We start from the raw sequence: 17,976 nt of genomic DNA, 5'->3' as shown, positions 1-17,976 counted from the left end.
CTCTCAAAAAAGGTAAACTTAAATAAAAGAAATATAAAAGTTTACAAAATTTATGAAAGCACATAACACTATGGCAATTTCCTAACAATCCGGTTCAGTGACAATACTTAGTAGCAATAAAATATTTCCACCACAAGAACTGCCTTTTTAGTTTTCAAGAGGTTTTTACCTCCATTGTCTCAACCTCCCCTTAACAACCTGGGGAGGAAGAAAATGCACATGATCCCCAGTGTCACGGATGTGCAGAGTGAGGAACCACAAGATTAGCTGTACCTACCACCACACTAGATCTCCTGCTTCCCAGCTCTTGGCTTGACTGTCCCTAAACAACATCACCTCCATGTGTGGTCTTCATCTCATAAATCCTACAGTCCAAATTCTTTACTCCTTTTCGGTTTCCTTGTCCTTACAATGTCTTGGCAGGTTATGAGTACACTGTATCACAAGATCAAGGGTCATTACCTTGACCTGAAAATCACAGAGAAGTTCATAGATGATCTGCTGAACCACTTCCCACCAGACCACACCTCTCCCTCACTGTGTGAACAGTGAACATGATAGAGCACAGGGAACATCCAGGCCTGTAACACTCACCACCAAGGAGTGACATTGGTGAGAACAGAGTGCATTCCTTACTCACTTTCAATTTTTAAAAAATATGTATTTTTAAAACTAATTTTTTTTTTGCAAGAAGAAAGCAAACAATACAGGCAGGTCTCCCTGTGTCCATAGTGAAGAGTCTATAACCAACAACAGGGAATGGCAACTTGCAACCACCAGAGACTGTGGACCACGCAGTCCTGCCACAGGCTCTTCACTGAAAGCTACAGCTTTGGAGTCACACAGTCTCAGACTCCAAGCCCCTCTCAGCCACTTATTATATCACCAAGTGGAAACGTCCCCTTGTATGAAATGAAGATATCACCGAATTCAATGGGCCATAAATCCACATGCTGACAGCCTAATGCATTGGATTTAGTAGATATTCAGTTAAATTTTATTATCTTCTCTTCATTGTTATTTTTTGATCATATCTTTCTCCCAGCCAGAAAGCCACTGGGAACTTCTGAGTTCCATGGCCACATGCACAGAAGGGAGCCAGTCCTGGCAGAATCCTATAGCAGGCCACAATGTGCCTCTACTGCAGTCCTCACAAAAGGCAACAGTTTTCTAGGGAAACAGACACCACAACTTGTTGATAGCTCTAGTCCTCTTGACTGCACTGCTCAGACCAATGACCCATCACAGCTTTGTCATCTTGGAAGAGACAGCGGTGACACAACTCCAGACAGGCCTCCCTGAGAGCCCTGATGAACATACAACTGGATGTCGGATAAATCTACCCTAACAGGACCCCAACTCAATCAGCACCTGCCACACACGGGGACACACCTCACGCTTGCCTGTCAAAACAGATAGAAATCTACACTAAATTTCAGATCTTGAACTCTCAGGCCAACTCATGCAGAGCACAGAACCACAGAGACCAGTAGCCAATTCCCCCCCTATCTAAATCTCCTCTCTCTGAACCACACAGACATCCCAACTAGTCTTGACAGATTTTACATTCACCACTGACTGACATAAATGAGTATCTGAAGTTGAAGTGACTTGTTCCATTTCACATGAAGATTCAACCTGCATATCAGCTGTCAAAAATCAATGCCAAGGTCGGAGGAGGGAAGAGGAAAACAGAGCTGATCTGACAGTGCTGGTAAGACACGTGAATGTGTGTGATTACCCTGCACCCTGCTAGGGGCATGGTGGGCCCTCCCACTGCTGCCCTTTCCCTGCCATATATAGCCGCGCCAGGCATCTGGCACAGACACCCGCAGCGCTCACGGCCGCCTGTAAAATTGCTCAGAGTAAAAGCATGTCTCTGCTAGTCAGAGAGATCCCCAGATACTCCGAGCCTGTGGAAGAAGCAACAAACAGCCAGGCCTGGGCCAGTCCAGAAATCTCAGCTGCTCAGACTAGTCAACACGAGCCCCACTCTTGCATCTCACTCTGGTCCAATGGCTCTCTGTGCTGTCGCTTAGAAATAATAATAAACGCAGTGCAGTAATTTTACAGTTAAAAGGCAACTGGCCAGACAGCTCTATTTCTCCTAACATAACTCATGTTAAGGGGAGATTTGCATATTCCCTGCAAATCTAGTAATATTTACTATGAGAAATACTAGTTTTTAAACATGCTCACTAGTAAGAGGAATTCACTAACAAGGACAGTTCATTAAACATCTCAAAAGTAATAGAGATTTTTAAAAGTTACCCTAACATTGGGCTGTTTATAATTACCTACCAGGATTGAAAGAGTAACAGGCTTCTTTCACCCTGAGAGAAGACACTGGTGGCTCCATCACAGCCTGCCCTACAGCTGCTCTGTTTTTATGTCGGGTTGTTACAGCTGCTATTGCCCAGCCGGTAGGCTGGCACGAACAGGCAGCTGCCTACCAGCAAATCATTGGGATCTCTTGATTAAACCGTCAAATTGCTTCGCTTTGATAACCACTTTTAAGGACAAATGACAACGAATTATAGTCTTTCCAGGCAATGATCAGAACAAGGCTGGGTTGGGGATGAGGCGAGGGGTAGCTGCCTCTGAGGCAAAATTTAAAGGGGTGCCAAAATCTCACTAGTCATGACAAGTGTTTTAATGTGACATTTTTTTAAATCAAAGTTAATGCCCCAAATCCATGATAAACACAATGTCAACATTTTAAATAAAAAGAGGATCACTTAAAGGTTCTGACTCATAAGAGGGGAATTTAGAAAACTGTTCACCAAGAGTTCATCATAATCACAGGTCGCCCTGCTCCCCTCCAGGGATCAGAAGAGAGTCAGTCGGCTTCAGGGAAATAAGTGTAACCCGCCAGGAGACCCAGCCACTTCCCAGAGCTTGCCTCTTCGCGGCAACCTTCTGCTAAGGGCTACTGCCCCCCTCAATCCTCCACTCCAGACAATGAGAGACTAGACAGAAGGAAGAAGCTGAGAGAAGCTGAGGTGGGAAGGACCCTTCCTGTCCTCCCAGAGGCACCCAGTGTCTGTCCTGATCCCAGAAAATTAACAATAACCACAAAACCAAACTTGTCATTACACAAATGAGAAAAAAATGGGACTAAACTTCAGAAATGAATACATACATGCACTCTGGGCCCATCAATTATTAGTGTAAAGGCCTCTGAGTCCCACCCAGGGCAGTAAGTGCACCCACCAATCCTGGGATGAAATGTGTCATCCAAGGGGACTCAGCAATCATGGACATGCCTTCTACTTCCACGTCTTCAAAAATTTTTAATATGTAATTTTGAGACAGTTATTAACCTTTAAATTTTTCTATATAAAAAGCTCTCATTTATCCTTCCATGATTATTATTCTTCAAAAATAAAAACCAGAGGAGTAACAAATTGGTAGTCTCTAATATAATAGAATTTCCAACAGATTTGCCCTGATTTAGTAGGAACAGCCTTGGGAATTTATATATGCCACTTCATAAAATTTAACTTTTTTCAAATATATCTAATATTTTAACCCACCGGAAGACATGCTTAACCATCATTCCATATTATACTTTCAGTTTGAAAACTAGAGAACTAAAACTTCACATCTTTTTAAAAGGCAGATCAAAGTTTTACATTATGTCTAAAGTCAGTCTAACAGTTTGCAAACATCAGAGATCTAGCACAAAAACCCACAAATGTTCTCTATCCCAAAATGACCATAAAGTGACCAAAACATTTTTCTTCAAGTACCAAAGTTTCTCCCTTTCTGTTTCCCATTATAAGAAATAACTATAAAATGCATTTTTAGGGGGGTTTTTTAAATCACTTTGGAGTTAGCAATTGATATGCACATTTTACAAAGATTTGCAAGTTCCAACACAGAAGTCTTTGCTAAAGTTGTCTTTTATAGCACAGGCTGAATGATCATGTGTGGTCTATAATTCCTCTAATAAGCTCCCATAAATGTTACCTTTAGCATGCAGCATCTCATTTGAGGAGACAAGTAATAGAACCTTGAGTTTTCAGATGAGAGAGAACTCCCAGGCTCCTCCCCCCTCAATGCTAGTGATCCCCATAGAAACGTGCTTGCCAATAAGTGGTCCCATCACAACAGCCCAGAGACATGAATTCCTGCCACCTAGCCAAGAACTCCAGAGTCACACATTTTTAAGTTGAATCCTGCCTCTCTCACCTAAAGCCTCTGTGAGATTGTGCAAATTACTTGACCTCACCAGGCCTCATTTTATTCTTCCATCAAAATGAGGATAACACTGCCTACCATCATAGAATCAATGGATAATAAAAATGCATACAAAGCCCCTAAACTGTGATAAAATTAGACAATAAATACCTGTGTTCATCTCCTAACAACTTATCAAAAGTCTGTCCATTAAAGGTACTTCTCTAAGCAGCTCTGTGCTAATAATTCACACAGAAATGCTGTTATAGGCACATGCACGTGAGTATTTTACAAACACTAAAAGATTAAGGATTCTAAAAGCCACCCTGTACCAAATTAACCAAATTAATAAACTTCATGTTAAAACATACAATTTCTTTAATAGTTTCTTCTGACTGAGAAGGTATACTGAAGCGAGGCTTCTTTTTTCTCTGGCACAGATAAAATAATCTTCCACGTAATTGCTATCGGCGAACTTAGTGACCTTGTGTTTTGCAAAGGAAATAGCACAGGAGCCTCTAAGAATAACTCTATTATCTAAAACATTTTCTGAATACTATTTTTAAAATTGACAAAATTACTGACAACGTACCTTGCCTTTAAAACCATGGAAGTCAAATGTCTCAAATTTAAATTTGTTTCTAAAAACTTGCAAATATGCACAAAAGTAGCCCAACATTTTAGCCAGCTTTATATAAACTGGTGAAAAATAATTATAAACATCTGCAATAAAAACTGCAAACTTCACTGACTTGACTATTAAAAAAGTATGAAAAAAACTCAGAAAAACAGTTATCTAGGTGCCCAAATTTCCTTTCTATGTTAAGTTTTAGGTCTCCAGGATTCTCCCCTGAAAAACAGGAATTTATTTACTTCTATTAATGAGTCAATGGAAATTAACTTATGAAACATTAATAAGTTTCTGTGACATTTTTACTAAATGGGAACCATATCCTCCTTCTGATAAAAGGAGAATAATCCTTAGTTTTCACTAGTATCATAAAGGTCAAAAATCTATTCATCGGAAATCAATGTTTCCATTGTTTACATTCTCTGACTAGTTTGCTATGGTTTTTTTTGTTTGTTTTTTTTTTTTTTTACTTAGCTTTAAAAAAAAAAAAAAAAAAAAAAAACAAGAAAACACAGTTAACAGAGAACAGAGAGAACTCCAGAGAAAGGCACTATCTCTGGGTGCCAATCTCTTTCCCACCTGGACATTTTTCTTAAGGATCTATCACTAGTCCAAAGCTTGCAGGGTTTTGTATTTTAATAAGGGAGGCATTTCCTCCTTTAAGGAAAAAAAAAAAAAAAAAAAAGCTAAACATTGGTATGAAGGCACAGTCAGATCTTCTAGCAGTAACTTTCACTGCCACCTATATCACTCAACTAATCATGAAAACATTCCTATGATCATTCCTGCTTGCTAAGATTCTCACTGAGCTTTCAGGGGGCTTCCATGATACCTGGCCAACTCCCTCAAACTGAGTCCCAGAGAGATGGCATCGTGGTAAGGAGTCTGGGGCTCAAACAGGTGGCCCTGGCTCTTCTCAGAACACCTTCTTTCCCAGACCCAAAGCAGCTATTTTCATCATATGTCCATCACACCAGCCTTTCCCCATAGGAACTCACTTAACCAAAGGTTTCATGACCAACAATGACTGAAAAGCCACCTGGAAAGATGTTGAAACATGTTCATAATACAGCATGTGAAAGAACATGAGTTACAAAAATAGCTTTTATAGGATGGTTCTGCAGCAGACACAGCAATTAACTGCCTCAACTTTTATTCCTAAATCCCTCCATCCCTTGCTATCTTCGCCTACGGTGACTGGAAAAGCTAACATATGCACAGTTTCAAAATCCCGTGAAGCTGGGTGTGGCCATGTGATACAGTTCTCTAACCTAAACTGGATTTGGTAGAAGAGCGGGGGAGGAGGGCAGAAACGGATGTAGGGGTACCACCTTGACAATGCATTTTCCTGTCCTGCACATCATGGAAAACAGAATATATGAGAGAGGCGTCTAAGCCAGCCAGCCACACAAAAGTTGCAATCCACATCTCAGCCACCAGAACCCCTCCATACTGCACAGATTTGACACTCTGCTCTCTGCCACAGCTGTACGCTGTCCTCAAAAATTCCCTCCCTCCTCTGCATATACTCTATACCTCAATCAGAACAGACCTGCCCTGCACCCTGCTTATAATAGTTCACCTGTATAAAACTCTTCCATCTTCAAGTAGCAGCCTCTCTTTTCCTCCCCCTCTACCAGAAAACCTAGCTCAACTCCACAACACTAGGCAAAACCACAGTGAGCAGGGACTTTGTTCATCCCTTAATATATACCTGAGCACCTGCTCTGGGCCAGGCACTATTCCAGGTACAGGGAATGCAGCAGTGAAGGTAGACCAAGTAGACTTCTTCTAAATCCTATGACAGTTTGTGCCTCTATGACACACTGCTAACAGGCAGCCTGTACTGCACTAATCACTATGAGTCTTTTCCACAAGCATTTACAGAGAACCCCCAATGTCACAGGCACATCATGAAAGAATGTTATCTCCCTTGTCTTCATCACGTCTGCCAGATAGAACACTGGGCCTGATATACAAATGATTATTGAACACTCACTGAGGAGCACCTGAGTGGTTGAGCGTCCAACTCTTGATTTCAGCTCAGGTCAGGATCTCATGGTCATGAGCTCAAGCCCTGCATCAGGCTCCACACTGGGATGGAGCCTGCTTAAGATTCTCTCTCTCTCTCTCTCTCGCTCTCGCTCTCTCACTCTCCTGCTCATCTCATTACTCTCTCTCTCAAGAAAAAAAGAAAGAAAGAAAGAAAGAAAAAGAAAACGGAATTAAAAAAAAAAAAACCTAATTGAATCAACACATAACACCACAGTATTACAGGCAGCCCCTCAACCTGGACTTTAATTTTCTTCCATTAAATTTCCCCAGGACTTATCCTCACAAACTCTAGTCCTATTCTCTTATTCTCCCCATGTACTTTTGTTTTTAATTTATTTTCTCTTTATCTGCTTCCAAAATTAGAACAGTTACATGTTTTTTGTGGTAGACCTTGATATCCTTATTCCAAAAACATTATTATGTAGTCTAGCATTCCATTAGCTGGATTCTAATTAACACCACTATTATTTAACATTTTTCTGGAAGTGCCAGCCAGTGCAACTAAGCAGACAAGTATTTGCCATAAATACAGAAAGGAGACAAAATTATCATTATTTGCATTTGATAAAATTGCATAGCTGGCAAACCCAAGAGAATAACTTGAATTATCATGAAACTTAAGATAATTCATGAAGGCATTAAAAATTAATTTAATTAATATAATAAATTAATAAAATAATTATTTTCCTACATATAAAGTATAGCCAGTTTAAAAACAATGAGAAAAACCTAACAATAGCAATCAAAAAAGGAAACGCTTAATAAATGTGTTGAACTTACATGATCATGATGTTTAAACTTTAAAATTCAAAAATCAAGACCTAAGTAAAAGGGAAGCTGCTTATATCTTTGAATATTTTTCCCCCTTGGTTAGAATTCACTATTTTAAAGATGTCAATTCCCCCATTTATAATTACAATGCATTCCCAATTAAAATATTAACAGGATTACTATTTGTTTTGCTTTTGTGAAATGGGTCAGCTTTGGAAAAATGAGTCTGAACTTATAATTTTAAAAAATAAACATGGATTGGGGCGCCTGGGTGGCGCAGTCGGTTAAGCGTCCGACTTCAGCCAGGTCACGATCTCGCAGTCCGTGAGTTCGAGCCCCGCGTTGGGCTCTGGGCTGATGGCTCAGAGCCTGGAGCCTGTTTCCGATTCTGTGTCTCCCTCTCTCTCTGCCCCTCGCCCATTCATGCTCTGTCTCTCTCTGTCCCAAAAATAAATAAACGTTGAAAAAAAATTTTAAAAAATAAAAAATAAAAAATAAACATGGAAAATTAAGGAAACTTACAAAAGCAAAAAGCAATGTGGAGATGCCTTATCAGGTTTAAAAACAGTTTGGGACTAAGAAAAGAATAAAAAAATAAATGAAATAATACATAGAACAGAGAAAGAGTCAAACATACCTTCATCTATGGAACATATGACATTTCAAGCAAAAGCAAAAAGAAATGATTTTTAAAAGAAAAATGGTCTAGTAATTCCACTTTACAAAGCTATAGTCATACTTGTAGTATCACCAAAATTGGAATTCTCTCTCAATCTCTGTCTCTCTCTCTCTCTCTCTCTCTCTCTCACACACACACACACACACACACACACACACACACCTACATAAAAGCCTAGAAGGAATGCGATGCAGAAGACAATTACCATGTTTACACTTGGAGGAGAGGAGGTAGGGGCAGGAGCCTTTATGTCCTCTCTGTACTGATTAAGTTGTCTAAATGTTTATACTTTCTATGTCACTTTGGATTATTCTTGAGAGTGACATAAGAATCATTTTTCTTATTTACAATCATTGTACTGTAGATTAGAGGTGGGAGTCACATACAGAAGCATGGGCTTTGTCATTAGACACAAACAGGCTCAAAACCCATCGTTTCCATGCACTGTTGACCTGATCTTGGAGAAGCTGTTTATCTTCCATAAGTCCATCCCTTCATGTGCAACATGAGGACGATACCTTCACAGAGTTGTTATAAGTATTAACTGCAAGAAAAATACTCGGCTTCATACCTGGCACATAATCTCGTAATAAATGGAAGTGGTTGCTGTGCTGATGCCTACAGTTAAAATAGCAATACCACCCCGATTTCACGTGTATAAGACATGAAGATAAAGTTGGTTACACATCTGAGACACGTGATTCTCCTAATTTGTTAATCTAATACTTTTCCCAGTACACTGCATTTTAGTCATATTTTCTTAGAGAATGACAATGTATTTTTGTGGAAAATTTTTCTGTAGGACAAGAGAAATCCAACTTGTAAGGTGTCTGTAAACTCTAAAGTACTAGTGGGAATGAGCTTACCAGGAGAGAACAACTCAATCTCCTAATCACAGTTAGCAGACTCATATGATAAAGGCCATCTCCCTTCCAGCCCAAGTTCAACTAACACCACTCAAAAATAACTGATTCAAGTCAGTGTGTTGTCCACATTCCCAGTTTGGCCGTAAGCATGGGGTATAACATAAATGAACCCTGTATTTAATTTTTTTTATTTTTCTTTTATTTTTATTTTTTTTTTTAAGGTAGACAGAGTGTGAGCAGGGGAGGGGCAGAGGGAGAGGGAGACGCAGAATCTGAAGCAGGCTCCAGGCTCTGAGCTGTCAGCGCAGATACCGATGCAGGGCTCAAACCCATGAACCACGAGATCATGACCTGAGCCAAAGTCAGATGCTTAACTGACTGGGCCACTCAGGTGCCCCGAAATGAGCCCTTTATATTAGTTATGTGGTAGGCTTTTAGGAAAAGTCATTTATTTGCCCCTGAAACCATAGCAAAAGCTAATAAACTCTTTCAAATACACACATTAACTGAAAATTAATACATATGTACATACACAAACACATGCATGTGTGTGTGTGTGTGTGTGTGTGTGTGTGTGTGTGTGTGTGTGTATATATATATATATATCTGAAACTAAGGCAGAGCTGACTGACAGACCAGTTCTGGCAACTGAGAGTGTGTTGTGTGATCCAGTGTAATCACCTACAACAAATACCTCAATGCAGTGGAATCTCTTTACAAAAGAGTAAACAAAACGCAAGAGTCAGACCATGCATACAATGACTTACAACGGACAGCTGCCCTTAATCAGAAGGGAGATGTCACTATCTGTCACACAACTTAAACTACAGAGACTGGCATTCAGTAATTGTCAAAAGACAGTGGTTACTCTCTCCATTTGCAGAGAGCCAGAGGCTGTCTGAGAACACCTCAGCTAAAAGCTTCTGTTTTAAGGAAGCCCGTCTTTACACTACACCAAAACAGTAACAGGGATTGGTCTCAAAGTCAGAGTAGAAATTCTTTCTTCTTCTACCACTACCCATTTTTGCAAATGGTCCACTGTGGGAGGTTTCTGAATGGAAGAAGACAGCCAGAGCAGCATGCAAGCCCCTCCTTGACACACTGGGCCAGCCCACTGGGGTCTCCAACATCGGGGTTCATCCTCAGGACCAGCCCTCACAGAATCCAGCCGGCCTCCAGTAGCCACAGCCATGTGTGCAAATGAAGCTTCTCTTCTTCACACACACCTAACTGAGGAGTTGAACCGGATGATACACTATCCACAACCCAAGGGCACTTGGACTAACAAATGGAAAAACAAACTAAGAGCCCAGGACACCCTTGGAGAAGCTGGCAGCCAAGCTCCAGGCAAACCTCAAAGAATAGCTGAATTGGTGCCAACCTTGAACCCACAGGGTGCCACATCTGACTGAACACACCACTTAATTTTACCTTTAAAATCCTCCAATATAAAACCAGATGACCACAAGTAGAGCATTGGAATATAGCCATTTAAAATGTCAAAGTCAGGGGCGCCTGGGTGGCGCAGTCGGTTAAGCGTCTGACTTCAGCCAGGTCACGATCTCGCAGTCCGTGAGTTCGAGCCCCGCATCAGGCTCTGGGCTGATGGCTCAGAGCCTGGAGCCTGTTTCCGATTCTGTGTCTCCCTCTCTCTGCCCCTCCCCCGTTCATGCTCTGTCTCTCTCTGTCCCAAAAATAAATAAACATTGAAAAAAAAATTTTTTTTTTTAAATAATAAAATAAATAAATAAAAAAAAAATAAAATGTCAAAGTCAAAGATCTAAGTCTAAGATCCTACCACATGGAGTGGTAAGTAACATAGAAAGTAACTCCATTAAATAATACAATTATTACTAACTCTGGTTAAATAATGCAATTTTTTTTTAATATTTGTTTTGAAAGAGAGAGAGACACAGAGTACAAGTAGGGGAGGGGCAGAAAGAGAAAGAGACCCAGAATCTGAAGCAGGCTCCAGGCTCCGAGCTGTCAGCACAGAGACCAACCTGGGGCTCAAACTCACAAATGGCGAGATCATGACCAAAGTTGGAGCTTAACCAACTTAACCACCAGGCGCCCCTAAATAATACAATTTTATATTTTACCACTGTGTGTCAAAATACCAAATGTGATAAAAGCTATTTGCAATAGTTGTAATAGGATACCAGTCAGAGCATGATGAATTTTTAGCAGACTACTGGAAGTTTTAGATCAAGATGGAAAGGCTAAAAAGAAATTTTTTAATTCTCATTAAGTGGTAGTAAGTTTGCTTCTCCTCCCTTCTCTCTTAAACTTAACCCAACTGAATGATATTTATACACCAGTTATTTCACACCATAAAATGCAAGCTTTCTTGAATATGGTTAAAACATTCTTTTAGAGCATGTGGATTTCCCTGAATGGGCATTTTTAGTTTCCAACCTACAAAATCTTCTGCTAATCACTGTGATCTGGGCTGAATTACTTGGTGGAACCCTTCATACAAACACAAGACTATTTAACCCATCCCTCCTCAATGTCCCTACTTGTTTCCCACAACTACTGTCTTAGACTTATTCCCAATACTCCTGACACCTACCTGAGAGGAGACAATGCCCTACCAGTGTATGGGAGACAGTCGTGTGCACTCTGGGCATTCAAACGCTTGATTAATAAACTATAAGAGGACATTTGCTCCAAATCTTTGTCTATATCTAGACCAGCAAATCTAGCACCAACAGAAGCAGAGAATCACAGGAGAGCATGCTGTGGAAAAGCAAGACCACAAAAGGGATCTCAAAGTGGAGAGAGAAGGGGCTGGGCGGCCCCCCCCCCCGGGGAGAGTACAAGGGAGAAAAAACAAACTTTAAAAAGAAGCAGATATTTCTAATCTAGGATACCTTAGAAAATATCTGAAAATAGGAGTGCTTAGGTTTATTGCATCTTAACAAAACAAAAATGGTCACATTTATAACGAAAACCTTCAAAGGGGGCTTCCTCTGAATAACACAGTGTAAGGGGTTTTTATGATACTGTGGTAAAAAACAAAAAATAGTTGTTGTAGGAATGACAACAAATAGGTTTTTGTTTTTGTTTTTTAACGTTGCTGGATCATCAATTTATTGAGAAATAACAAGCATCTGTTCGGAGCACTAATGAAAACTCTTCCAAGGTATAATGGCTATTTGTACAACCCCTGCCTTAGATGACATATCTTCTATCTTGTTCTTTACCTCCAAAAATAATCCAAATTCCCTAAAAGCAAGGACCATATTTTATATTTACCTATTTTCTATGCATCCACATGGCTACACATGACATACTCAAATACTTTTTTGTAATAAAGCATATTTTGTTGCAATGAATCTGTCCTTTTCATACTATTTATACCCTTGTTAAAAGTCACTGATTTCAAAATCAGGCAAACTTTCTTTTTTCATTTCCTGCTAACATCTATAAAGTCTGGACTTCTCTGAACAAATGACACAAGCTAAACTTAAGCCATGCCAACTTCAGGGGCACCTGGGTGGCTGAGTCGGCTAAGCAAGCATCCAACTTCAGCTCAGGTCATGATCTCACAGTTCATGGTTTTAAGCCCCACATCAGGCTCTGTGCTGACAGCTCAGAGCCTGGAACCTGCTTGGGATTGTGTGTCTCCAGCTGTCTCTGCCCCTTGCCCGCCACCCCCTCACTCTCAAAAACAAACAAACAAGAAAACAAAAAGCATGCTAACTTCCAAGTCAGACTGTTAGCTTATAGACAGTCTCCTTTCTTAAACTACACACAAACATCTTCTCACAAATATTCACAGAAATAACCCACTTCCTTTTAATAAATGACATTTATGAGGAGCTAAGAGCAGGAAAACACACTTTAAATAAGTCACAGATGTCAACAGTGATGAGAACGTGGGTCATGCTTATTAGCAAACACCCCTGCCACTGACTGCAAAGATGCAGGACGACGTGCAAGAAATCCCCCAAGATCTGGAACAAATGAAGGATTTCCATCAAGGACCTTTCAATCAAGGTCCTTAAAACAAGCATAGTGGGCCAAAAGCAAAAGGTTTCAGAGGCAAAGGAGGGAATGACAGCTTCAATAATAACTGCTGGGCCTTTCCTGCACCCGACACAGGAAATCCTCCCTTCAAGAGCCATAATAGGGAAATTGGGACTCAGTGCCACTGCAACCTAGACCTGCATCTTTGGTGATAACAGATAACCTAAAATGACCTCTGAGGTCAGCATCTGTGAATATTTCTCAGTAATTCTCTAAACAAATGATTCCCAAGAATAGTCTCTCCCCAAGAATAAGAATAGTCTTATCCCCAATGTGGATAAGAATTGGCATTAAAATGAAAATGGAGATGAAGGATGAGAAAAAACAAACATCCCACCCTAAACATGTACAGCATGCTTTTTTCCATCTTTTCCTTTCTGTCCTGGTCAACTAATTACAGAACTGAAAAAATGGTGACAACACCTAAAGGGATCAGATAGTCATTAATCTCAAGACTCGAGACTGGCTGTGTTCAAATGCCTCAAAGAGAATGGCGGGAATTATACTCACTGGCTCCTCTTGCTCTATCTAGTCCTGGGGACTGACAGCTTCCCACATTCAAGGAGATGGTCAAGGTCAGTCATCAGGGCTCAGAGAGGTACACCTCACTCACAGTAAGTAAAACCAGCAGAGGGACAAGGCTCCTAACCTGGACTGACAGCCCTGTATGCATAGACAATACTCCTCACTCTACTTATCGCCCCCACTCAACACCACCAAAGTCACTTTTTTTTAAAAACGTGTATTTATTTTGAAAGAGAATGAGTGTGCACACACGTACAACTGGGGGAGGGGCAGAGACAGGACAGACAGAATCCCAAGCAGTGTCCACAGTGTCAGCGTAGAGCCCAACACAAGGCTCAAACTCATGAACTGTGAGATCATGACCTGAACCAAAATCAAGAGTCGAATGCTTAACCAACTGAGCCGCCCAGGCATCCCAATTTCTTTTTTTTAATTTTTTTTAACGTTTATTTATTTTTGAGACAGGGATTGACAGAGTATGAATGGGGGAGGGTCAGAGAGAGAGGGAGACACAGAATCTGAAACAGGCTCCAGGCTCTGAGCTGTCAGCATAGAGCCTGACGTGGGGCTTGAACTCACAGACTGCAAGATCATGACCTGAGCTGAAGTCGGATGCTTAACCGACTGAGCCACCCAGGCACCCCCCAGTTTCTTTTTTTTTAATGTTTTTTTAACATTTATTTATTTTTGAAAGACAGAGACAGAGTACGAGCAAGGGTGGGGCAGAGAGAGAGGGAGACAGAATCTTCAGCAGGCTCCAGGCTCCGAGCTGTCAGTGCAGGGCCCGATATGGGGGCTCGAACTCACAAACCACAAGATCATGACCAAGTCGGAAGCCTAACCAACTGGGCCACCCAGGCGCCCAGGAGCCCCAATTTCTTTAATATTTATGAAAGAAAATATCTCTTTGACTCTTTTAGTAGGTATAATTTCTTTTTTTTTTTTCTTTTGGACCAAAGCCATTTTTTAAGTCCGTGATGTCATTTTAAATCCTTTACTTTTGGGGCGCCTGGGTGGCGCAGTCGGTTAAGCGTCCGACTTCAGCCAGGTCATGATCTCGCGGTCCGTGAGTTCGAGCCCCGCGTCAGGCTCTGGGCTGATGGTTCGGAGCCTGGAGCCTGTTTCCGATTCTGTGTCTCCCTCTCTCTGACCCTCCCCCGTTCATGCTCTGTCTCTCTCTGTCCCAAAAATAAATAAATTTAAAAAAATAAATAAATAAATCCTTTACTTTTAAGCTTGCATTTGTATTAAAACTTCCTCACTTCTAAAATACATATTTCCAGCTTATCCGCATGATCAATTCAAATACAGTAATCACAGTAACAACTGAAAAAAAATTAAAGTCTGCACCCTCACCTAACACAGTATCTAGTTAATGAAACTCACAAAAACAGTGAACTCAAGCTCAGCTTGGAAATGTCTGCATTACAGTTTTAAAATCAATCACACGGGGGCGCCTGGGTGGCTCAGTTGGTTAAGCGTCCAACTTTGGCTCAGGTCATGATCTCGCGGTCCGGGAGTTCGAGCCCCACGTCGGGCTCTGTGCTGACCGCTCAGAGCCTGGAGCCTGTTTCAGATTCTGTATCTCCCTCTCTCTGACCCTCCCCCGTTCATGGTCTGTCTCTCTCTGTCTCAAAAATAAACGTTAAAAAAAAATTAAAATCAAACACACAAATTTTTCTGAGTGCCGACCAATGACCCCACCCTAAGCTAGATGTTATGGTACAACCCGCCCTTCATCTATCTACATGTCTCCTCATCCACTCACTGAGACTCTGAAATGATCTCTAAGAAAACAGTATCTCCTGAAAACCACTACAAATTCCACCCCCCAGACAAATCAGGACCATGCCCAAGATCCTCATCCCCAGTTAACCTTTTAAGGGACACATTTTTCTGACCACTGTTGTAAAATGCCAAATAAATGATGACTCATTTTGCCCTTCCATTGGAAAAACTTCACTGTGGGCGCTTCACGATGTTGTTCTAAAATACTCCCTTTGAAGATAAAGCTGCCTATTGAGACATAAAAATTTTAGGCATGAAATTTAATTTCCTAAACCAATCTCCTTATAGGCAACTCAGTTATGAGCCCACTTTTGACCTTTACTTCTAAACTGCATCTCTCCTGGGCCACCTGGGTGGCTCAGTCGGTTAAGCATCAGACTTTGGCTCAGGGCATGAGATCGCAGTTCATGGGTTCGAGCCCTGTGTCAGGCTCTGTGCTGACACCTGGGAGCCTGGAGCCTGCTTCGGATTCTGTGTCTCCCTCTCCCTCTGCCCCTCCCCTGTTCACGCTCTGACTCTTTCAATAATAAATAAATGTTTAAAAAAATTAGACTGCATCTCTCCTGACCCCCTTCATAAGCACTGTTTTTCTATTGACTAATACCTACCTAAACTATGAAATGCTAGAAAACGTTATAATTATCTACATGGGCCACTTTAACAAAACCTCACACCATCAGGTCTCAGCATGGACATGGGTAAAGCTCAGCTTGGAAACGTCTGCAAAACAGTTTTAAAATCAATCACACCAATTTTTCTGAGTGCCGACCAATTACCCCACCCTAAGCTAGATGTTATTTCATGCATTTTTATTAACCTTCAGCAAATCTCTTTAAGAAAAGTGGTACTCTCCCCCATCTTACAGGGCAGAAAGCCCAGGCTCAGAGAGATGAAGTAATTTTTCCAAGTAATGCAACTAGAAAGTGGCACAGCATCATTCCAAACCCTCTCCACCACACTGTACTACATGTCATGATGAATTGCAGGTGAGTAGCTTTGAGATAAAAGACATTAGGGGAGCCAAGTGACACTGTCATTGTTTCACCTGCCATTTTCTTTTTCCTCTATCATGTCATTCTCTCTACAGAACTACACCTAATGATGAATCATGTTCTAGCTGTGGCAGTCAAGCACCATGAACCTTCAATAATCCCAGGAGCATTGAGTTTGGATTTTCACTGTTACTCATTCACAGAAGGAAAAAAAATCCCTAAGAACAGCTTCTACCTACAATGCAAGAACTGGAGAGTCCAGCCCTACCCCCTAGAAGGGCACACCTTGAACCTTGGTAACTGTAAGCTGGTGCTGGGTGATAAAGAAGACTTAACAATGCTGGAAATCCCCTACTGTATAAATTGTAATGGGTGTGATCGAAACAGCTAAATAGTCATGATAGAAGATTGTGTCAGACAGAATGAGTTATGCAAACAAAGGATAAACAGAAGATGATTTTTGATAGTTACTGCTGCCCAAGAGGAGCTGAAAGGGGGGGAAAAGGAAAGAAAAGCTACGGAATCATAGGCACTGGAGATAAATGAGAACTACAATAAATGAGGAGGAAATACTACTGCTTCCATTAATCAAAACTCAATACAGAAAATAGAAATAATTTAATGACCACTGAATATTAAAAATTTAACCATCGGGGCGCCTGGGTGGCGCAGTCGGTTAAGCGTCCAACTTCAGCCAGGTCACGATCTCACGGTCCGTGAGTTCGAGCCCCGCGTCGGGCTCTGGGCTGATGGCTCAGAGCCTGGAGCCTGTTTCCGATTCTGTGTCTCCCTCTCTCTCTCTGCCCCTCCCCCGTTCATGCTCTGTCTCTCTCTGTCCCAAAAATAAATAAAAAACGTTGAAAAAAAATTTTTAAAAAAATAAAAATTTAACCATTATTTTTTTCATACGAAACCAAAGAAATATACTTCTGCATTGAAAGGAACTACAGCATAGGCTTGGCAAAGGATTTTAGTCACATTTTTTTTAATTTTTTTTAAAGTTTATTTTTGAGAGACAGAGAGAGACAGAGCATGAGCAGGGAAGGGGCAGAGAGAGGGAGACAGAAGGCTCCAGTCTCCACACTGTCAGCAGAGAGTCAGACGTGGGGCTCAAACCCACAAACCATGAGATCATCACTTGAGCCGAAGTCGCACGCTTAACCGACTGAGCCACCCAGGCACCCCCTTTAGTCACACTTTTTAATCTCTAAACTTAGGACATAATTGGTCTATCACCTTCAAAGAAACACTATGTATAAATTTAATCAATAAATGTTTAGTGTCGACTGGACACAATGTACTACAGAACTGTTTCACAAGCTGCCCTGCTTAAAAATATCATATCACTGGCTAGAATTGTCCAGGTTATTTCCACAAGCAATTGTCATCTGTCAGCATCTCTGCAAAAAGGGAAAATAAACTTCTGGAAAATTCTGCCTCAAACATTCCATT

The sequence above is a fragment of the Herpailurus yagouaroundi genome, unplaced genomic scaffold (genome assembly GCF_014898765.1).
Source record: "Herpailurus yagouaroundi ecotype Mexico unplaced genomic scaffold, PumYag 203, whole genome shotgun sequence".
Lineage (NCBI taxonomy): Eukaryota > Metazoa > Chordata > Mammalia > Carnivora > Felidae > Herpailurus > Herpailurus yagouaroundi.
Note: the sequence above shows the minus strand (reverse complement) of the source record.